Source organism: Corvus hawaiiensis, chromosome 5, assembly GCF_020740725.1.
Source record: "Corvus hawaiiensis isolate bCorHaw1 chromosome 5, bCorHaw1.pri.cur, whole genome shotgun sequence".
Lineage (NCBI taxonomy): Eukaryota > Metazoa > Chordata > Aves > Passeriformes > Corvidae > Corvus > Corvus hawaiiensis.
This window is the reverse complement of record NC_063217.1, coordinates 29,121,693-29,146,436: the sequence shown is the minus strand read 5'-3', so window position 1 is coordinate 29,146,436 and position 24,744 is coordinate 29,121,693. Positions and strand designations below refer to the sequence as shown.

The 24,744-nt window shown below is 38.4% G+C and overlaps 1 protein-coding gene across 1 annotated transcript in view; it reads right to left on the bottom strand.

The window, feature by feature from the left end:
- Positions 1-24,637, bottom strand: part of TRMT9B (tRNA methyltransferase 9B (putative)) — a 117,933-nt gene extending 93,296 nt beyond the window's left edge. Inside the window, exons 1-2 of the mRNA XM_048303145.1 lie at positions 24,511-24,637; positions 15,088-15,216 (exon numbers count right to left, since the gene is read on the bottom strand). The gene's annotated coding sequence lies outside the window, so the exon portion shown is untranslated. The remainder of the gene's footprint in view (positions 1-15,087; positions 15,217-24,510) is intronic.
- Positions 24,638-24,744: the final 107 nt, after the last annotated feature.

Below are 24,744 nucleotides of genomic sequence, written 5' to 3'. Positions count from 1 at the left end.
ATTTACAGTGTATGCAAACTGTGCTGAATGGTTTTTATGCCTAGGCAAGATAGCTATAATACCTAAAGAATGTGACAACTGCTTAACTTTGCAAGTATCAGGATAGGCCAACCTTGACTGGAAGGCAAAGATTCTAGGTTTGTAATATTTACCTCTCTAAGTATGAGCTCAGTTAGTAGACCCAGATTTGAACATTTTAAGCTAAAAAAAAAAGAGAAGTAGTCAGCAGGTACCACATTTAAACAGGGCACGCAAATAAAAGCTATTACTATTCCTTACTAATTGTTACATTTCCAAGTGACTTCAGTATTTTACTGTAAAAGACGGGAATAATGAATTATCTCAGGTTGAAATGTAATATAAATAGGAGTATATCAGAGTACATTGCAATTCGAAATTCCTACATAGTAACTCCTTATTTTTCTTTCATCCTTTCCTCTATAGAGTTTTATAAAGGCTCTTCAGAATTAGTTTTGTGTTTATTTTGTCTGTTGAAGAAACTGTCCAGTCATTAACAGCTGGGTTTGCTGAGATGATACTGACAACACAACATTTGACACTAGAGAAAAACTGTAAATTTGAACCACACTATGAGAGAACTGTGGTTGCAGATACAGGAAGTATGAATAGGGCAGACAAATGATTAATAATTAATTAGGATGATAAAATTATCCTAGGTGACCCAGACCATTTAGCTGTCAGTGAAGTTCATGGTATTTATAAGAGATATCACTCTCAATGAAATTAGGTGATCATTTTTGATTACCCAGACACAGCATCAATGAAATACTAGAATAACATGCCAACAGCTCTTAGAATTTATGTGTAAAAGTTTCGCCAGATAAAATATATCAGTGCTACACAACTAATCTCTAAATAATTCTTTAAACTGATATCAAAAAGTTATGCCAGTGCTATGCCTGCCACAGTGTTCTGTCTTCTGTAATAAGCAAAGAAATTCATAGTTTAATTAATAGTGGAGCATGCCCTGAGGAGAGAAAAAGTATTTTCAATAAAGAGAAAACATCTGCAAAGACACTTATTTATAGAAGCATGTGATAAATAGACTCATGTGCTCATTAAGTTAAAAAAATCCAAACATTCTTTCCTGATGAATTAACAAACCTACCATGTATCATAATAAATCTGTGTTTCAAGAATTCTTATTTATGTATTTGTTTGGCTTTGCTTTCCTTTTATGTATCAACCTTCTCAGTGCTGTAACATGATTCACTATTCTGGTTTGAAAAGCAGTCAGACGTTGTTAACAAGTAGACTTTCTTCTGTATAATATTTTTAAATCAAAGATTACAAAGGTTATCATGAGAATAATCTAGGTAGTCAGAGGACAGAAGATCAACAAATTTATTTTATTTTGTTTTGTTTTATTTTATTTTATTTTGCTAGTATCATGGCTGAGATCCAGTTCTATTTTGAAAGCTATTCTGAGTCAATAACACAGCAGACATTTTGGAGAAGTTACAATAAACTAAAAATATGAATTCTTATTACTGCATTTTATACCTCACAAAAAGGTTCTGTTTCAAAATTTTTTTCACCAAAAGTTATTTCAGAAAATGACTTGCAAAACCAGAATAACTAATGAAATATGCTTTTTCCTTTGGCTTTTTTGGACATTGAATATGCTGTCACAAGGCAACTGGCTAAGCAACAACTATCAAGGTCATACATGTTTGCAGATATAACATTTAGAATTATAGGCAGTAAAAAAAGTAGAAGAATTCAATAAAAATTAAGTAGATAATTCTTAGTCAGAAAAATAGGAAAAAATTTTCACATGTTTGGACTTCTGCTAAGGGACAGTTTCTCAAGGCATACAATTGCAACTGTCATGCTAGGATGTTCACAGCTCAAAAGCCGAGTTACTCACAGTAGAGCCCAGCCTTCCATGGCAGAGAGGGGAACTGCAGGCCACAAAGACCCATTCTGTCTTCCATCTCTATGGCACTGAATTACTGGATGTGAGCTCCTGCTCATCTCCCAGGTTTAACAAAGAATCAGAATCAAGTGCTACAGAACCCCTAGTTCTTTAGACACATTCCTCCTTCAGCCACACCACAGCCTTGGTGAACGCAGATCACTCAACAGGAAAGTAAGGCAAGCTTGGTGGGACAAGTATTACCCTCTACAAGAACACCTGACACAGCTGGGATAAAAAAGACAAGTTTAGGGTACACCATTATTTGTTTTGGTTTGAAAGGATGAATAAAGATTTGAACAAATGGATCCCAGTTTATTTTACTTATTTTTAAAAACTGCACTATTTGAAAGAAAAATGTGATTCCCCTATGGCAAAGGAGAGCTAATGAGGTAATTAATATGGCAAAGAATGACACAGAGAAACAGAACTGCTACTGGTAGTATTAGAGATTCTTGTGAAAGACAAACAAAGAAATGATGTGGAAATGATTAAAGATGTTAAAAAAAAAATTAAACACTTTTAAATAACCATCATGGAATTCAAATGTCATGAGACACAAAAAATGATTACTGTTTCCAAGAAAATATCAAGAGAAATAATTTCCTTGGTAATTCCATTCCAGATGAAAGAGTGATACATTAACACTGAAGAACTGTACAATAACTGAGCCCTGAAGCCACTCAGTAAATCATTTAACAGAGTTTGGCAAATAGTATCAGGAAATGCTTAAAAAAAGTCTCTCTCCTCCAAGACCCAAATCACTGTATATGAGTCTGAGATACTAAAAAATTCTTTGTGTTAGCTTTATTTACTATAAAGGAGAACTATTCCGAATTTGATTGAGTTTCAAGTTACTAAAACCTTTTCTAGACTTTAAATTTATATCTTGTAATCTTCTAGTTTTCTTATTTATTTTTCCCAGAGTTAAACAGTTGATCACATACCCAACTTCAGGAGCTGGCATATGAGCTGGCATATAAATGTAAGGTGCAGCAGGAAGTGACATAAGTAGTTCATTAGGTAATCTCTGATCCTATACTCTATCAGGGTCAGATATTTCTACTAAAAGAATATTTCAGAAACCAGAACTCTTCAGATGACACTGAGATTCTTGTCCTAACAACTTCAGTAAGTTTTAATGAGTTCTTGGTAGAGATGTCCATTTCAATGTCAAGAATCTCATGCAAAGGTGCATTTTTTGCCTCTGAAATCTTTGCACTGCCTTATCAACTAGGTATTGTGCTTTACTTCTTGTCCTAACAAGTCATGTTGCTGACGTACAGCAGTTTGTTCTATCACAAAAGGTGGCGAGGGGGGAAGTGCATCATAAATTATTTAGTAAATATATCTTGAGGTGAAAGGTACATACAGAATGCAAGATAAATACACATCTTAAAGGAATAATAAAAAGAAGTGTAACTTTTTGTCAACACCTTGCAGTATGTACTGTTTACAAGCATAATTGAATCCTAGCTGGGTCTTCAAAGACTGAGGTCATTCTCACAAACACAATTCCAGGAAGTCTGTTTGCACTACTCCTGAAAGCTGTGTAATGGAGATATTCTTCATGGTAAATATTACTTTTATTGCTCTGTAATGGCAGTATTTTTCAATGTTGTCCTAACCATTGCTAACACCATTTGATATCCTCTAGGTCTGAAAGCATTTAGTACTATACAGTGCTGTATGAGAAACACCAAATAGCACCATGACCAGGAAGGACAACTGTCAAACATGTCACACTGCTATCCTTACATACTCATCTTACAGGGTGAATTCTGATTGTATTTATATTCAGTTGCTGTAAATTAGTTTCCTCTAATCAATATGAAAAGTTGAAGGTTTTTTATGACTTTTGTCTTTACACAGAGCTTTGCCCAGGCAGCCACTGGTCCATTACTGAAATTATTCTACTGAAAGCACATTATCGTTAAATAAACATGAGCTGCCAGAAAGTGTGGATTTGCACAGAGGCTTTGGGAAACCTGTGAGTAGGCTTTATTGTATGTAAGACAGACTGCACAAAGAAACACCCTCAATGAGCCAAAACTTAAGATTTTAAAAGTTGCTACATTTAAACTAGCAAATGCTTTTTGAGAATCTAGATCTCTAGGATTTGTTAATATGAAAACCTTATTTGAGGGCTAGTTTAGCTATGATAACTATTTCATTCTGAAAAAAGTTTGTTTTATAAAGGATAGGTTCTTTCTACAAGCACAGAATACATATTTGTATTACTTAAACAGACAGTAAACCAATTATGTTACCTTCCTCACTGAAACCAGGTTAGATGTACTGGAAGGTTCCTGTGAAACAGCAGAGAATACCTCAACATTGTAATTTGTCTTTTCATTCTCTTCCAGTTTACTGAAATGCTCCTGCATACATGTACCTATTTTCCATTTTTCTTTTCTTTCATGTACATTTTCAGCTTGTACATCTCTCTGTAACTGAGTCAGCTGGTTGCAAGCACATTAGTAAGTAATGTGACAGTGACGGACTCAGTTGCATTTTATAAGCCCCTGGAAAGCTGTGGAGTTTTCATGACCTAACACTCATCACAAACCCACACTTCTTTTGGCATTACTTTGCTAACCAGAACTTTTTGGATAGGATTCCAACTGGCAGAGTAAATTCACATTGCAAACATCACCCTGAAATTTGTGCTGCTAGTTTGCATGTAATATGTGCTGGAATAGACAGTATTTGTGTGGTGAAAACAGTTTACTCATTTGGCACAAAAAGATGTGATAATGCCATTCATCAGGAAAACATACAGATGGCAGTTGGATTGTTTATATTCGATATTCTCTCTCTCTCAAGTAAAGTTGTCTTGTTTGGTTTTCATGATGATTCATCTGATGCTGCCTGGTGGGCAACTCTAGTGCTAAAAGCCCTGTGGGGACAGAGAACACAGCCTGGCAGGCATTACAGGAGTTCTCTGATGTCCAAATTCACACTTTCAGCAAAAGCTAACACACTTCCAAATGCATTCTTGTCTATTCTAACTTCCTTTTCTGAGATCTCTCTGCCATCTTTCATCCTGTTGTCATATGGAAACATTTTATGCTTCTGTTTGAACATCAGTACATAAACTTCTTTCAAAAGAATCATCATTCTGAAGACATTTCTTGAATTCACTGTATCTAGTCTCTTGCTTTTTGTATGTTCAGTATGTGATCAGGAAAATCTGTAAGACTGACTGACAGACTGACAAATTCTACCTAACTAGTACTCACCAGATTTAGCCAGTCATCTTCAGCACTTCAAGCAATGTTCTGCCAGTGTAAGGTCTTCCTTCTCTCATTCTAAATACCTGAAGATTTGCATGAGTCTGAGAGAATTATTCAATGGTATTATGTCTCTCAACAAGTTTAAAGAGAAATCAAACCTGAAGTGGAAAAGTGATGTGATATAAACTGCACAAAAAGTAAGCATGATATAAAAAAAGAGTGAACATGCAAGCAAAGTAACATTATGGGACACAATTTGCATTCTGAATGCTATCTTGTGGGGGAAAAAAGAGACTTTGAAAGATTAGTACATGTTAAAAAAACCTACCAAACCATACAAATAAATTACTCATTCAAGACGTTGCCTTCAGAAGCAGGTTATCATGACCTGCACTACTAGACTAAATGGGAGTAAAATTTCTTTACAAAAACCCATTTTTTTCTCCCAGTAAGTTCCAATTAGGACTTTTTTCTTCATGAAACAAAAACAGTAACAAAATTATTTTAATACACTGCCACACAACAACTAGATAATATACCTACCAACCATACCCACCACCACCCACTGTGTTTTTCAATGTCATATACACAAACACATTCGCTATGGTTATGCCAGAAACCGAGCTACAAAAATGGCTTGTCCATTACAGTACAGGGGATCCACAACAAAAGCAGGAATAAAATTCAATTCTTCCAAGTCCCTGTTTTAACCACAACATCCCCTTTAGGCATTCCCTGTAGTAAAAAAAAAAAAATTAATACATATTTTTATTTTCTTTTTAAAAATAATCTCTAACATAGGAGCAAAGACTGCTGAGTTTTGAAGTGCTTTCAGATTTATGCTTGCCTAAATGTGAACAGAAGTTACCCTATAAGTTTTAGAAATACTTGGCTAGACACCAAGCTCTGTACTTACATAAGGCCATATAATCACCTGACACTTGTAGCTGCCTCACTGATTTTCCAAGAATTTTAATCCTCTTTTCCTGAAACTATCCCTTTAGTGAGAAAATATGTTTATTCTATTACTTATATGCTTGCTTCACAGACAAACAGTTTCATTTATCAAATAGGACGATAATATTTTCCACTTTCAAACATCAGAAATCAAGAGATTTCTTTGTACAGCAAAGTACAAAGTGTCTTGTCACATACAAGAGCCCATTCCTAAACTCCCAGTCTGCTTCTACACATTTAAAAGCCCTTCTACAGAATAATGAAGCTTCCCAGCTCTTCCCTTCTGCCAAGCAGCCAGATCATGATGCCAGCAAGTAACGCACACAAGGTGGGTGTGCAACAATTAGTGCACTGCGCAAAGAGCAGACCAGAGGTAGCTGCTTGATGGTTGGAAGCAGATGTAGCTTGAACTTTTAATTACCAGAGGTTTTGGTTTTATAGACTGTTAAAACATATAAATAACTTATTCATTTTGCTTTAGTTTGTATTTTCTGTTAGCTATAAAATGTGGTGAGTAAAGTCCCTTGTCCCATTAAGCCAATGGAAGTTTTGACTGCAGACTTCAAAGAAACCAAAATCTGTCTCTTTATTGTTTAAAATGTTTCAGACTAGTGACTATAAAACTGGAGCTATTCATTAACAACAATTTTGGTGTCTGGTTTTTTTTGCATGTGTAATTTACACTTACATTCTGTGTAATAATTACAGGTTCTAAAGTGACAACAGAATGTATTGAGAAGTGTGTGAACCACAAATTGCGGGAAGTCAGAACAATATTCCAGGGAACTACCTTCACTTTAGAAAGGATTATTGCATGCCTTTCTTACAACAGAATAACAGATTGGTTGAGACTTGACTGCTGGAGGTCTTTGGTCCACCTTCTGATCAAAGGAGACTGAACTAGAGCAAGTTCTTCAGGCTATATCCGCTCACGTTTTTAGTATTTCCAAGGATGAAGACTCCACAAACTCTCTGGGTAACCTGTTCCAGAGCTTGACCACCTCCGTGGTTAAAAATATCTTTCCTGGTTTTTATTTCAGTTTGTGCTCCTTGCCTCTTGTTCTGTTAATTCTCGGCAGTGGTGTCACCTTGAAGTTGTACATAAATTGGTGGAATATTTGGAAATGTCCACTGTTGCAAAACCACCAGCCCAACTCCACTTCTGTACAAAAGGTCACTCAAAACATCATTCACTGTCAACAACTAGTTTTTCAAAGCAAATTTTAATTCCCACCATACTCCTACACAAGCACTTCCTACTACTACTGCTGCAAGCATTTTTTCCCTAAAAAACATCTCTCATAACACTTCTATACTGTCTGAGGTTCCAGAAACCAGAAAGGGCTTGTCATACAAAAGGGGTAGAGGGTGGGTGATGAAATAAGCTGTGCCTAGAAAGTCAGAGAAAATTCTTAGAAAACAAGTATTACATCTGTGGCTGCATGATACATAAAGTAGGAGGAAAAGGAGGAGCCCATGAAATCAATGGCTGGGAAGAGCCACTCACAACTCTGCAGCAACTGCCATTGTGTGATTTCCAACACCTTCCTCCCTTAACATCAGCAAAGCAGCAAAAAGAAGGTACCACAGGCTGTACACTTGCTGTAGCTCCGGCACAGATAGAACAGAAAGTGACTGCTCCAAGCAGTCACTGGCATCTGCTTCCTTTGTCCACATCTAAAGACAGACCTCTGAGGAAATTTTTCTAGTGCAAAATGAACTGGCAGTTTGTGGCTATACGAGACATTTCACTGCCCTAGCACTTGTGCAGATACACCAGTTAAGAAAAGTGCAAAAGGCACAAAACAGTGCAAATGGACTTTATTGCTACCTTGTCCCATTCTGCTCTGACACAACACAACTGGAGGCCACCAAAGGATGTGTTAAAGAAACGTTCCTGTCTGACCATTCAGAAGCCACTGTGCCAGTTACTCCTACACCACCCAAGCTGGCACTGAGGTCCCTTTGCAGCTACACATGCCACTCTCACACAGTCAGATCAGGTTTCCCTATTGGCTCGACTCCAGGTTTCCCGTAGCAATCTCAGACGTCTGGATCCCTAAAATATTTTAATCATGGTGCAACAACAGAATAACAGCTCAAGCTAGTGCTGCCAAGAAGGGGCCAAAAACAAAGGAAAACCTGGGGGTTTATACCCTCACAGTGAAAGCACAGGAGGATCTGGGGGTCCTCAGCTCCTGCCGTGTCTCTGAGTGTCCGGTCCCCTGGCTGGCACCACAGGTCCCCGCGTCCTTTGTTGTGCAAAGGTTGGTTCCAGTTCATGGCCTCTTGTCTCTGGCTCTCACCACCCAAAGCTGAACCCAGAGCTGGAACTTCAGCTGCTCACCAAGCTACCAGCACTGAGTGTATTCCTCAAGAGCCAGAGTATGTAAGGCCAGGAGTCAGTCGCTTAAAAGCACGTACAACTGCAGGAATACTTCTCTGTGTGAGCATAAGGGAGCCCACATTCTTGCCCAACACCTGAAACATCCACCATCTCTAATATGATCAAAGCTTTGGTAGCCCAGAATCCAGATGCCTTCCATGGGGATTATGCAGATGAAGAATGGGAACTGTCCTGTGGGACTCGTGAAATTTAAACTGATGACAAACCAAAAGAAATTAAATATAAAGTTGCATTTATTTAGTAAAATTCCTACCTAATTGAAACAGTTATGCATAACAGAATGAAAGCAGTTTAAAAAATAATGTTGCTTCCTGTTACTAAAAAAGTTTATTCTTTTTGCTGTGTTCAATAACTGTACTGTTCCACTGAAAACCTCAATGCAAAATGTGGTTTTTAAAGCTTCACTGCCAAACTTTTCATACTAAATAATTACTTGAAAGGTCAGCAGAAATCTCTATTTTTGTCTTTTATCTTCACTTTCCTAAAAGTGCAGTTCTTTTGCATTCAAATGTATGTTGCTTCTGGGATGCATTATGTAAGACAGAAGTAACTAAAAATTGTTTACAATGTTCGACCATTAGTTTTGTGCAAATAAAGCTGACTTCAGTTTCTTGCTTGAAAGATTTTTTGACAAATAATGTAGTTATTAACTGCCAATTTTCTAGTGGGAAAATGAAACAATTTCAAACTATGATTTTTTTTTTTACCGTCTCATCTGAAACATTGTTCCCAACTAGTTTATTAAACACTGAATAAATGTATCTCCAACTCAGCATATTTACCAAGTTAAGCAAGAATTCAAAATTCCTTGCTTCTAAGGGCCAAACCTGCAGGAAAACATCTGCCTGGAGACATATGAATTTTCTTCTTCATCATGAGAAACACATTCTGGCCAGAGAATCAAGCTTGTACAGCACAACAGCACACCAAACCCTCCTAAAATTCACAGATGGTACCATCTTAAAACAGAAAACACTGAGAGTTGAATTTACATGAAATAAAGCACGTTATGTCAGTTGTTCCTAAAGAAATAAAAATCATTCCAATTTTACGGATGTGTATTTGTGTGTCTGTCTGTATCGTGACTGAGTGGGCAAAAAAAAAAAAAACCCAAAACGTTCATTCTATCTGAAATGAATGGAATATCTGGAATGAAAGAAAAAACAAAAACTGGATGCTGCCTTAGAAAACCAACTTCTTAATCTCATTCTGCACTAACACCTTCCATGATAACAGTGGAATTTTTAATTATCATCATGATTTTGCTTCAGTTTTATTTGCCCTTGAGCATCTTCACAGACTTTTTTGGTAGGGCCTGATCCTAACTCCAGGAGCCAAATAGTAGAACTGCAAGATAGTATCTGCACTGCAGGAGAAACAGCAGCGTCTTCTCAAAGCAGCTAAAGCAGGAATACAGGCAAGCACAGGTAATACTAATGACAGTAACACTGATTGCTTTGGAGGGAAGCTCACACACTTTATAAAAGTTCGGAAGATCCTTTTCTTTTCTATAACCTCTAATATGCAGGCATGATCCTGACCAGAAGACCACCAAGGAGCAGTGACCCCCACAGAAGGGATGCAGGGCAGCTCCACCAGCCCCGTGCTGCATGCCCAGCCTGGCCTTCAAGCCCAAGTTGTGCAGTGCATCCCCTTGGCTGCAGGATAAACCCAACCAGCTCACTGCAACCAGCAGCTCCCGCTCCGTACCACTGACTCCACCTGCACGTCCTTCCCCTGATCTAAAAGTGCAGCACGCAGTTTTGAAGTGAACATCCCTCCTCTTACACAATACAAATTATGAATCAATGAATCAAGCTATTTACTCATAAGAAATTTTTGAATGCAGAAAAGCACACTGCACGACTTTTACAACAGAAGTACAAAGAGGAGCAAAAGTAGTAATATATTTTTTTTTTAATTTAAAGCACTTATTACTCTCTTCATTTAAAGCCTTTTCTTTTTTTTCCAGAAGATGCTTAGAGAAGCTAACGAAAATACAAATTTTTAGAAAAATACTTAAATATTTAAATACATAGATACTTTGTTCACAGGTACATATATATTTTTTCATGTATATATTTTATTTTACTATAATAATAATAACATGAGAATTGTAGGAATAAGCTATGCAGTAGAAGCAATAGTGGAATATAAGGTATAATCCAGTATTCCAAAAACCAAAATTTAAAAAAAAAAATCAAGTAACTCAAACTTCTAAGGCAACAACATTGTACAAGCCCTTACTTCAAAACAACAATCATTCTATATAGGCATTGTAAATCACCTTAATATTATAATTTTAAAGCAAGATTTCTTCATATATTCCATGGAGAAACTGTTATTTGCAGTAAGAATTGATAAAGGCATTACGTCTTTCTATTGAGATCTACAGAAAGGAGGTCATGATTGCAAAATGAAGCCATACCAAGACTGAAGACTTGTTTCAGATTTATTGGTGCATATTATCATTCACATGCTTCTGTTTGGGCCAGGAAACGAAGGATCAGAGGTTGCTTCCAGTTAACACTGTGCTCCCAAAAAGGTTGCGGACACAGGGAAAACTGAGCTATGGTATAATCTGAACACAACCTATATTTTTCTTTAAGTGACACCAGAAAGTAGGAAAGCAGCTACATCCATGACTTGCCAACTTCACAGCATTGGCAAAGAGGTGATTTCCATGAAAAGAGGGACAGCTCAGTCCCATAAGTGTAAATATCCTCAGAGATATGCAGGATGCCTTTGAAAAATGTACCTTCCCTTTTGCTTCTTCCTTCCCAATAATTACTTAGTCTACCCAAACTTCCCTCTACAAACACCTGGTCTTTTTCTTACAATGTAAATCTTTTACAATGAGAAAGACATCTGGATAAAAAAGACTATAGGCTGATGCCTTTTTTGCTTCTCATTCTTGACAGGCAAGCTCTGCTATGCTGCAATTTATCAGCAAACAGTTTACTCAGAAACTTTTCATTCTGATGTATTACTGTTTACTTTACCAGAACAATTTACTCAGCTACTATGTCTAAGATATGACCCAGCCCTACAATCAGTATCACCTGCTTTTAAGCCTGGAATCAATTACTGACCTAACTATTAATTTTGTTAATGGTGTTGCAGAACTCAAAAATTCTGGGAGATTGTTACCCCCAGGCATAGTCCTGTAAACACCAGAGTCTTCCGCTAACCGTTTTTATTAAGGCGATCCAGGTACCAAGAAAAAGAACCACTAAGAACATTTTCTTTAATAAATCACAGAATCATTCAGGTTGGAAAAGACCTCTCAGATCATCAAGTCCAACCTTTGACTGATCACCACCTTGTCAGCTATATCATGGCACTAAGTGCCACATCCAGTCATTTGTTGAACACTTCCAGGGATGGTGATTTCACTGCCTCCCTTCACTGCCTTTTGGGTTTAAAAACCCAAATGTTTAAAAACAATAAAGAAAAACATGTTGCACCTTCTATTTCTACAAGTAATAATAAATATTTTCATCTAGTCTACATAGTTAATTTTTGGGTTCAATTTATGGCCAGGAACTGAGGTGTTAAATCAGTACCAGCAGGAGGATGAAATATTACAGGAGCCATGAAACTTGACACAGTGAGCCATACATCAAATCTCCACAGCTGAGACCCCTGGGACACAAACCAAGTACTTTGTAACAAGAAGGCTCTATGGTGTGTCACAAAGAAAAATGAGGGCAACAGCTTGTCAAGTTTTCAGCTCTTCAGTGAAGGGCAAGCATGAACTGGGAGTAAGGCAGGGCTCTCAGGTGATCTACCAATACCATCATAGCCAAACACAAACGTAAAACAGATTCAGCATGTCAGCAAAACCATCAAAAACAGCAGGATAAGCTGTTCACTTAAAACACTGTGATTTTTTTTTGACTACAGGTAGAAATATGAAGATAAATAAAGCATGTGATTTTAAAAATACTCTCATATGCATGGGCTTATCACAGTCTTTCGGCTCTTGTGAAACCCTTCCTGGACAATCAGAAGTTGAGGGACGCAAATCATTAAAAAAGATCCCTAAAATGTAATAGTTAAATACAGTATGACAAGGACAGAACACATCACAAAGAATCTATTTGGGATGGGCTACTTACCACAGAGCCTCCTGCGAAAAAGTGTGATCAGCCCAGACTCAGTATGACTGAAACTTGCTACAACTGCATGGACAAATTATGTTCAATATATGTTGGAGTTAAAAAAAAAAGTTGCATTGCATTTTCAGGAATGGAAAAAAATAAATGAAGTCTTCTTTTGTCTCCACATAGGGTATTTGTGGACAACAGTCAAAGACCAGATACTCAATTATCTTCTTTTATAAACATGGTGAAGGAGAAAGAGAGGGGGGAGAAAGACTGAAACACAATGTTATTTACACAATCATGCTGAAATGAAGCATTTGAGTGTGCACTTCTGTCCTGCATGATCTTGTGCTCCATTGAAAATCATTGGTCTAATGGAGACTAGTGGTCTCCCAATTCAATCCTGTCATATGGTGTCTTCGGCAGAAGTAAAATAAACGTGTACATTTCCTGTAGCATGTTTGTAGGAAAGGTTGAAGAGATTGTGGCTGTGATATCTCAGCCTACAGCACACAGTGTGCTGCTGGGTGATGCTACTAATGTTCAAGAACCAAATAGGACATAGGTTACAGTAGTAGGTACAAGCCAAAGGAGAAAAAGAATATTGAATAGTCAGAATAAATAGTAACATTCATTTTGCTGCTAAAAGATAAACTATTGCCAATAAGGTGATTTCATTAGATGTCTTCTGCCACCATGATTAAATTTAAAGTAATTGCTTTTTTTCAGCTCATGTTCTTCACATAACACTGTATTTAGTAAACAGTACTAGTCATAGAGTTTTGAAGAAAAATCATGTATTTCCTATTCTCATTGACACAAAATATTTTCCCAGTGCTCTAAAACCTCTGGAGGAAGGACACCCATTAGACAAGGAAAAAGTGGATATACATGCAAAAATTCTATAGAACTCTATGAGTGAGAAATATCTACAAAAAGGAGCAGTTGCTCCTCTGATCCCAAAGAGTTAACCTAAGAAGAATAAGTAAACACAAATTTTGTAACTTTAACAACTCCTCCAGAATTTTAAGACTGTTAATGATTTTATCATTATCTAAATTTATTTAGATTTAGATATTAGATTTATCTAATACTAGCAGCAGTCCAATCCAGTAATAACAAATAAGGGATTTTTCCCTTAACTTACCACTATAAGTAAGCTGCCAGGTATTTTCTGTTTTCTACATGCATTTCTTAAAATGTATTTTAATTGACTAAAACTCTGAATTTAATTCTGCACTTATTATTGGCCACCCAGAAATGAAAGTTTTTTTTCAAGAGGCTAGATATCAAGCATAATAAGCTTTTTTCCTTCCTTCTACTTTGGTTGAAAGATTTGGTTTTACAATACAGGCATACTTTTAATGCAAAGATGATGCAAACACTGTAATTTCCCCCCTTTTTTTTTTTTACTTGTATAAGAATGAAGAGCAATAACTATTATAAATTCAAAGAGACTGCTCCTATTTGGCAAACTGTATTCAAAACCAAATTCTCTCAATATAATTTATCTCAGAGGATGATCATAAAGAGATGCAGCTTGATAGCAAGGAATATATTAGAGAATATGTATATTTTATTAGGGAATATACTAGAAAATACTAGAGAGTATATAAACAGATACCAACATAACTTGTTCTTTAAATACCAAGTCAGAATATAGAACACATGTCCAAACCATTACTTTTTCTTTTGCTATATATTATTTTTAAAACAGTCAGCCTGTACTTTTTCTGTAGTGTGAATACATAAGAACTCAGAAAAAATTTATAAGATTTGCAACATAACTGTTAGCCAACAACTTTCAGCTGAAGGAAAACATACTGATAAACATTAAAAATGCTGACTTACTTGCTTTTTGCACACTTTCTTAGTGAGCAATTTTTATTTAAAAAAAAACCTTCTTTAATTGAAGTCTTTTTAGCACTTCCTTTGCTATTATTTTGGGTTTTGTTCATTATTCAGTTACACTCCTGCACTAAGAGCTCCTGCACTTTTTAAATTTAGTAATTCATGCTGTAAGTGCATTGCTCTTTGAATAATTACAATTTATATTAATAGGAGCACTTATTCCAGTGAATATTTAGCTATTCTATAAATCTGTAGATTATATGCAACTCTCCTACGAAGCAACAACGGCTGAAGGAAAGAGTCTGATCAGTCTGAAGGAAAGACAAATATGACTCATGTCATATCTGGAGCTAAGCTACTTTTTAAAACTGGAATAATTCCAAGTGAGACCTTCTTGATCACATTTTTAAGTTTGTTGCCTTGCACACGTAGAAACATTCAGCTATACTTCAGAATGTACAACCACATATCAACACATATGGGAAAAGAAAAAATACGATGAACATGAAAACAGGGAAATGAGTGACTCCACTTACTAGTGTTTCCAGGATAGTCAGTTCCACAGTTCCAAAGTATAATTGCCAGACTTACCAAACCCCAGAAATGCAGCAGCATTACTGCAATTCCTTAGAAACTTAAGTCAGGCCACAACACAGATAACACGTTGTGCTTAAAATTCACAGCTTAGAGTCCTCTTAACTGTAGGATCCAATTACCATTCTGTTAAAAAAAAAAAAGAGGAGCAGGGCTTGCAGTATTCTGTTAAATCACAGCCAGGATAACAGAAGGAAATGAGAAAACAAGCGCCTCCTATACAGCAACCAATTGTTGCTGTGTTTCCCCATTAAACAAAAAAGATTCACATCAACACAGGGCAGAAAAGTGATCCTACCCAGCAAGAGAGAGGGCTATTGAAAACAAAGACGATCCTGCCCTATTTCTGTTAAAAGTCATGCCACAATGAAGCAAATTCTGTTGTCCATAGGAACAGAAATGATATGCAAGAATTATCCCAAGGAAATGGGCATTTAACAGGGAGTGACGGATCCTCATCTCTAATTCATGCTCCCAAGACAATTTCAACTCATGCAGTCACTCTTTAAGACATATTACTTAAGGGAGGTGATGGGTTTGAACACTCTCAGATGGAAACAAACTGCATCTTCCAACTCTTGTATCAATAATCTAACAGAGAAATTGTTAAATAAAAGGGTATTCCATCTCTTCATCCTTCATGTTCAAAGCAAGCAACTAAAACAGATTAAGAATCTCACAATGTGAACCTGTGCCTGGTGTGGCCTGAGTACACTGACAAAACAGCGCCCTTGAACTTTTCAGCTGAGGACTGTAAATGGCTTAATGTGAAATAAGTGCCCAAACTGCTCTAGCTGCTGCACACTGAATGTGCACAAAAGTAAAATCCAAGACACTCTAAAGATACAAATTAGAATCAAGGAAGAACCTTGTGATTTTAGGCACTCCTGGTTACGCAGCAGCTGTGTGAGCTGTGATTGCATTTCTGTCACTTAGGCACATGATATCTCCATAAACCCTGCTTTAGGTATTTAAGTCCCTTATTGGATCAAGCCAATAAACTCTCTGTCTTTACCTCCCTAAGTATTTTAGATTCTATTATGTTTTGCCTCTATTTTTATTTTTAATGAGATCTTTATCTTTCTAACATGTAGTTAACTATTTATCCCATGTGTGGTCGTTTTTTCTCATACTAGTGCATACATAATTACTAAGTGTAATTTAATAACTTACTATGGGCCTTTTTTTTTCAAAAGTACTGAGAACCCAAATTTTTTCAAAGGGAATTAAGATCCCTTGGAAAATCCACACTGCAGCGTTGTACAGAAATGCTAGAGACAGTGGTAGCAGTCTAGCTTTGCTCAGCTCAAATTAACTTTTGAGACTAAGCTGCAAATGCACCTTTGTGGTCACTCATAACTACAAACTGAACAATTGAAAAAAATTGAAAAATTGAAGTTAGCTAACTTCTGCCTAACACTGCATTGCACAAACAAGGGTTAGTGTTTGTTTAACCGCAGTGATGCTGAGCATTTTTCCATTTAAAAATCTCTTTGCTGGAACAATCTCACTAAAGCCTCAAAAGTCTACTAAGCAACACAGAACAAACTGAAACAAAACAAAACCAAGCTGGTTTTGAGCATTATTTCTTAGCCAGGGCTGAAGTGACTCAAACATCAAGCATCAATTTTAATGACTTTTAACTACTTTAGGACAAAATAAATGCCATAAAGCTGAGGCAAAATATTTTCATTCATGGATGAAAAAGTAAAAAAGTTTTTATAACCAGATATGCTTTCAGAAGTTGGAAATGACTGTGGATTCTCAAGAAAAACTTGATTTTCACGAATATGTATATATCATTATTAATTTTGCATATCATGTTTTATGTGAGGAGGGCTGGAAGCCAGAACTGCAAGGTCCTGGTTGCTGATTCAATAGGAATTTGGAAGTTTTTTAACTGCAGCTACAGACACATGGCAGGAGGCTATTGCTATGGAGCCAGGAGCTGACCTTTGACAAGAAATGGATTTCCCAAAATCAGTTTCTTGTTCCACAACAGGGGTTTTACCAGATTAGAGGCATGTGGGGACTAGTCCCACGGTCCAGAGCTATTCTGGAAATACACAGAAATCACCAGTGCTATCTTCTTGGATATTTGGAAAAGGCTTCTGATGAAAACTTATCCATGATTTGTCAAATTATCTGAACAAATACTCTTCTACAAAGCATTGCCTTCCTGATTGATGGGTAACTCTTTATTTTTTTTTAATTTGAGAAAATGTTTCACCGGCAAATTTCAACTAGCTGTAATAGAAACTGCAAATTCATTTCACATATGCTACCGTGGTCACCAACTGGCATGGTGAATAAGTAACAATTTATAAGGTGAAGCAATCTGAAGCCATTCCCCAACAATTGACACATAGAAGGCATGACTATGCATGAGCCGTTTGCAGGTTGTTACATTGCACATTTTCCTTCTCAAAAAAATTACAAAAATTATTAGAGAGATGTCAAATGTCTCAGAGCATTTGGCATGGCCATTTTTGCAGGACTGTTTATATTGGGATTTTGCCGGTTTCTTGTGTATAGATTTTTAAAAGCCATAAAATGGTATTGAAGAAAAATTTTATCAGTAGTAATAAGGTGATTTCCCATGAGAGGATTCAACTTAAGCTCAACTGGTCTTTTCCCATTTAGAGCCATCACCAAAGGTGCAGCAAGGCCTGTTCCATCCTTCACTGGATCTACTTGAAGTGCAACGTGCCCAATTCAGCTAAAGCAGTGAGAATGGCAGGACAGAGATTTAGGAGTGAAAAGCAAAAGGTAATGGTCTAAATAGTCACAGTCTCTGGGAAGTACCCAGCGCCAGGCAGGGCAACAGCCATGAGTACTTCCTCTCTGGAGTGCTACCACAGAAAGCTCAAGGTGACTAAACTTGGATTTTGCCGCTTTCTCTCCCCACTCCATTTTTGCCACCACAGAAGTAGTGGCTAACATGCCTCTCTCTATGGCTACAAGAGGTGGGTATGGGCATTTGGCTGCACTGACAGCAGCTACCTTCTCTGTCAGTCCTGCTGGTGTGTTGGGTATCCTAACCTGGGCACAGGGCTAGGTAGATGCCTTATTCCTGCTGTCTTTCAACAAAAGAGGTTCCTTCTCCTTCCCCCACTCTTCTCTAAAGTCTCCTTCCCTAAGTGAGTTTGTACTTTTTCCGAGGACCTGGGGGACATTTTGACTGTGGTCCTCATGACTATGCAACAGTTCCTTCATCGCCTTGCTGAGATGAGACACCTGAACCATTCACTGTGTAACAACAACTGAGCCTAAGGGGTGAACTCGATAATTGAAAAGTTTAGGTAGCAGTTTGTCAATTATTCTTCTATTTACCAGCTTGTTTCCTACTGATTAACTGTCTTCTGTGCTTCAGACTGAATCCAGTCCCTTGCTGTAACAGCCTAGCATGTCAGGTAATCCCTGTCCTGGCATTAACAAGCACTGTTTGACAGTGTGTAAATCCTCCCACTGGTTCTCAGAAACCATCCCATAATCTCACTTCAGATTCTCAGTATTCTCCTAAATCTAAATTTATTTTAGTCATTTACTTCATCTTTTTTCTTATGTGTCACTTGTTATCTGTCCTCATAGATCACTTACATAGGGCAATCATGTCCCCTCTCCATCCTCATTTTTGTAAGGCAGTGGAGGAGCAAGCATTTCTCCAATTCTTGTTGTATGGTAAATCTGTTCCAAATTATCCTTTTCTCCCTTCAGTTACAGTTTTGCTTCCTCTTTTTTTGCAAATAACCTCACCAGAACTGTGTGTTGTGTGTTTACTGACTGTTCACCAGTCACGTACAGCACAATGAATAATTCCTTATCTCAACAGTAAAAAAAAAAAAAACCTCTATGTTTATATCAGGTTTTTAGAGCTTCCTGTTCTCTCTCATCTTCTTTCATTTCCCATTAATAAACTCTCAGGATCTAGCAATAATTTTTCTCAATAGATGTACATGGTTTGACACTTGCATGACTACAATTTTTCCATTTCTACTATCCCAGTAGTCACGCAGGTCGGTTTCTTTGTGTCTGACATTTTTCTCCTCAGTTTATAGACAGCACTTTCTTACTTGCTGCCAAACCAAAAGATCGATTTCCTGATTTTTTGTGCCAGGGTCACTGATGAAAATATCAAGTAAAATTAGTACCAAAGCTGATCCTCAAAAAATGCATATGAAGTGTGTTTCCAGACAGGAAGCTCTTCCTATCTCATGATCCATTTCCATAGGCCTTTTAACAGGATCTTTAGAACCTGACAACTTTTTAGCAGTTCCATTTTACTCTGTAAAAATTCTCCATGTGGCTCATTATATAATCTGCTTTATTCAAGTCCAAAGAGACAAGAGCCTGAGCACTGCCTGTCTGCAGAATGTAATTTCCATTACAAGAACAAAAGCAGACTGAGTTAGGTTGGCTTTAGTCTATCTTAGGTAAATTCAAGGGTTATGGTATTCATGTTAGCTTCATGCCTCTTATTAGTTTTTCACTTGAAAATGTGTTCTACGTACCTAACCTACTATTGAGGGCAGCTTAATTGTCTATACTTGGTGAATTCCTTTTTCTTCCTTCTCGTAAGCAATACTGTGCTTGCTGATCTATAGCCAGTGCCCCAGATTTTTGAACATCTGATGGCCATGGCTGTCAGTTCTGCCACATTTGGAAACTTAGTCAGCTCAGCCTCCCCTAGCTGAGATTTTTCTATATCTTAAAATAAAATCTGTTCTAAACTTTCATTCCCTTTATACATTCCACCTTTAACCCCAGAGGTCATACCTTTGTCATCCATATTTTTAAGACAAGTGCGGCTATGATCATCATCATCATCAAAGTGAGAGAATCTCATTCAGACAAATCTCAAGTGTCATTGAATCTACTGAAAACAAGTAGTTTCTGGTTGGAGAAAAAAACCCATCAGTCCGTAACATCGGTATGTTAAGACTGAAAACAGTTGGTTTTGGAGATGACCAGAGACTTCCCAGCACCACAGGCAAACTAGCATTCTAGCAGGTAAAAAAGGTAACTGGGAAGGAGGAATGGGGGACCAGCATCTCCTGGGTTCTGGGCATCATTACCCCAAGTCCAAAACCACCCAGTAGGAGCGAGCTCCTCAGGGCTCTCTTGACAAAGTGGGCAGACACCTCCAAAACTGTAATTGAACCAAAGATGAGGACATAGAACCAGAGAATCATTTAAGTTGGAAAAGACTTTTGAGATCAAGTCCAACTGTTAACCCAGCACTGCCAAGGCCACGACTAAACCACGTCCCTAACTGGTACATTTACATGTCTTTTAGATCCCTCCAGGGATGGTGACTCCACCACTGCCCGGGGAAGCCTGTTCCAATGCTTAACCACCCTTTCAGTGAAGAACGTTTTCCTTATAGCCAATTTATACCTCCTCTCGGGCACCTTGAGGCCATTTTCTCATGCTATTGCTTGTTTCTTGGAGAAGAGACCAACCCCTCCCCCCAGAGCACTGATCAAGATACAAAACCAAACTTGTCCCAGTACTGAGCCCTGGGGAACCCCACTAGGGACTGGCTGCCAAGTGGATGTCACTCCATTCACCACCACTCTCTGGGCCCGGCCATGCAGACAGTTTTTCACCCAAGGAACAGTGCACCTGTCCAAGCCATGAGCAGCAGTTTCACCAGAACAATGCTGTGGGAAACAGTGTCAAAGGCCTTACTAAAGACTAGGCAGACCAGATCCACAGTCTTTCCCTTATCCACTGGCAATTGCCACATTGTTATGCCATGAAGCAGAATTCAGATTTCATGTTGAACTGAAGGGAAATCCCAACGAGCACTTGACTGTTAATTAGTGATTTATTTAGACAGCTGAAAACTGGTTTTGCGCTGCAGAAGTCATTGCATTAAATACATTTCATAAAAATGCTAAAATTCTTGCCTTTGCCAAAAGAAAAAATCTTAAATAAATCTTGCTTATTGAAAATTATTTTTGTTTTGGAAAGACTAGTCTTTGGGATGAACTCTAGTACCTTCAGCTGCTCCTCATAGGACTTATGTTCCAGGCCCTTCACCAGCTCTGCTGTCCTTCTCTGGACTTACTCCAACACCTCAATGTCCTTCTTGTACTGAGGGGCCCAGAACTGGACATAGGACTTGAGGTGTGGCCTTACCAGTGCCGAGTACAGGGGGAAAGTCCCTGCCCTGGTCCTGCTGGCCACACTATTGCTGACAGTCTAGCCCTGTTCAGCTCATCTTAACTAACTTTTGAGACCAAGCTGCAAATGCAGCTTTGTGACCACTCGTAACTAAAAAAAAATTACTCAAAACCAACTTCTGCCCACCACTGCATTGCACAAACAAGGATTAGTGTCTGTTTTACTGCAGTGATGCTGAGTACTTTTCCATTTAAAAAGACCTCTGCCAGAACTATCTCACCAAAGCCCCAAAAGTCTACTAAACAACAAAGAATAACTAAAACAAAAGAAATCCAAGTTGGTTCTGAGCATTACTTCTTATCCAGGGTTGAAGGAACTCAAATATAATCATCTAAGATTCAAAAACCATTCCAGAATTTTAAATATGGCTTGATATTTCCTTTTTTGGTTGGGTTTTTTTTTCCTCTAGAAGAAAAGATATTTAAGAGTTTCTTGGTAGAATGAATAGTTTTCAGGAATATTATGCTTTTCTTTTTTTAAGTATGACTCTTATTTGCCTAATCTAATCTTTCTCCAATTCATTTTATTTTGCCTTTGCTAAACATATCTTTGCAAAAAGTTACAATAGCTGGGTAACTGGCATATCCTTCAAAGAAAAAGAGGATATACAGCCAGAAAGCCATTACTTCTCTTAGAATACAACTACGTCCTTTGAGTTGACTACTTTTTCTTGGGATAGATGCCAAGGACCTGTAAAAATGGGGCTTGGCTCCAGATTTCCAGTATGTAGGTATTAATTTTTAGGTCCACTGCCTGTTCCCTTAGCCTGAGTTGGTCTTGCTTTACTTTGTTTATACTGCTGTTGATTTCTGAAGACCTTAAATCAGAATCATTGTGCTTAATTTACCTACAGTGGGGTCAAATACAACTGAAACCACTGTTTTATTGTCATCTCATGTCCAATTGGGTTACACATTATACAAGGAATTGCTTGGAAAAACATCCAATCAATACCTTAAAAAGCATAAGAAAGGAATTACTTTTAGCTCACTGTACTGAAGGCACAGTGCTTTGCAGGTACCTTTCTGAATGAGAACAACCAACTTCCATTAACCAGCAGTGCAATATTGCTCTACAGCAGAAAAGGAAACGACAGTCCCTGAAGTCTTTCCTAGAATGGCCCACATGAATTGTGCAATGGCAAAGCTTTGTTATTTTAAAATATCATTTATCTGACCCTACAAGCGGGAGAAAAAAAAATTTTTTTTGAGCGTGCTATTTTAATAGAGTGGTGGTGGAGCTGTGTGTTATCTAATCTTGAAAATGTCTTTTTTTCCTCTCTTACATAACTATCACATCCTGATGGTAACAGAGTGAAAAACTTGAAAATTCAGGGTATTTTTCTTGTTTAGTTAAATACGCCAAAGGTGAAATAATACACCAAAACCAAAGCTCAAAGAATCAACAGTAGTTCAAAGATACAAGAATGTCAACACTGGGTAATACCAAGGTCCAACTAGGCTCAGGACTATTTCCAAGAAGGATAAAAAATAATGTCTAGAGAATAAGGACGAGGTGAATATATAGTCTAGATTTATTGCAAATAATCTCCCAGATTCCAGACATTTCTACAACTGGTGGGAGCAATATAAAATGTCAGGCTCCCTACCCCTCTATTCATCCATCCTACTCCAAATCCCTTCTTTCACTGTTTCAGTTTTGAAGAGAAAGATGATGGGAAAAACCTCAACTCTTCTGCTCCAAGACCCTAAGGCTGGCAAAGCCATGAGTATTTTGTTCCTTTACACTGGAAATTATGAAAAATGGCTGATTGCATTGATTGCACTCATGACTGCTTGAATCATTAGTATAAACATTAATGTATGAACTTTTATAGGAATCATTGGAAGTGGGAATAGTGGAAACAAGTTTTCATATCTACTGTTTCAAATTGTTCCATCGGAGGACAGCCTTACTATCCTAATTCCAATCCCACAAGCCCCTGGTCTTTGTCGTGTTTTATTTTATTTCTGTATTTCCATGAGTATTCTAATCTGAAGTGCAAAATAAACTACTGCTCTCTTTAACAGTACTTCTTTCAAAGTTTTACTTGTGTCCAAATTGGCTAAGTCCAATACTTTGTGAGGGGTCAGCTCATGCTTGACATGACCACACCAGAATCCTTAATCCATTAAAACCATTCATAATAAACCAAAGCAATTTACAACATCCCACGATGAATCAAGCTCACACTACAGACTTTACTTTGATCCTTAGACTGTCATTTCTTAGCTCACTCAATTTTTAATTAATTACTGTAACAGACTATCTTTCCTATCCATGTTTAAAATATACCCATGGTCCCGTCACACTTCAATTACCATAACATCGTTTTTCTTTGACTTTAGGAACTTGAAAGACACTGTGGAGGCAAAGGATGCAGCTTAGAGTTGTTGATTTCACAGAAAACACCTGGACATAAATCCAGATGTAGCTGGTTCTTTCCAGTCATGCCATCCGTGCCCATAGCTCTCTTAACAACCTTTAGCATCACACTCCAGGCTGCCATACACGGAATACGGCTGAGGATAAATGTAGCTTTGTTCCTTTCGTAAGGCCATTTATTAATTTTCCTGATGTGCAAGCTTTGCTTGGAAGGTTTTAAAGGTACTGCTACACTTATCTGAAACGTCTAGATTTACGACAGCCTTCTAACATAAGGAAAAAAAAAAAAGGCATTGTAACAATGACAAATACATAGCACTTACGCAATAGGCTTCAAGCTTTCATTAGAGGCTGGCATACACCTGGAAAGCCTAAGCATGTCTCCACTGTGACTACTTTAGGCAAAACAGATCAGGTGCTTGCCCGCAGAGCTCGCCTGTGTTCAGAGCGGCGGGGAGCGCGGCTCGCTGCCCGCTGGGCTGTGACGGCACGGCGGGCGCGCAGCGAGCGCGTCCGACCCGTCCTGCGAGGGCTGGGAGCACTCGGGAAGAGAAGGGGGGAAACAAACCCTAAGGACAAAGAGCTTTTCCTTAACCTTGTAACTTTTATCTTATCGTGTCCTCCATTAAAAGATTAATACAGAAGGAAAAGGGGCCAGCCGAAGCGGCCCAAGACAAGTGCGGGTAGCAGCCGCAAGGGAAGGCGGCAGGCACCCGTCGAGTGATGCCTCCGGGACCACGGCAGCTACAGATCCCCGTTCCCCGCTGGAGAACCCTCTCCCAGCGCCGGCGGCTCCATCCCTCTATCTCTGCCTCCCCACCAGCCCTGCTAACGCCCGACCCTCACCACGGCAGCCGCTCCCAGGAGTCAACCCGGAGCCCGTAGGGCTGTCCCTCTTCCCCGACCAGCCACCCTCGGCCCGGCCGGGGCGCTTCCCCGTCCCCACCGCCGGGCAGGCTGCGGGGGGTTCCGGGGGACCGACGCCCCTCTGGCCGGGCGTTCCCGCACGGGCCCGCCCCGTCCCGCCCCATGCCCCCCACGTGACGCCGCGCCGTTGGCGGCGCGAGCGTGGAGCGGTGT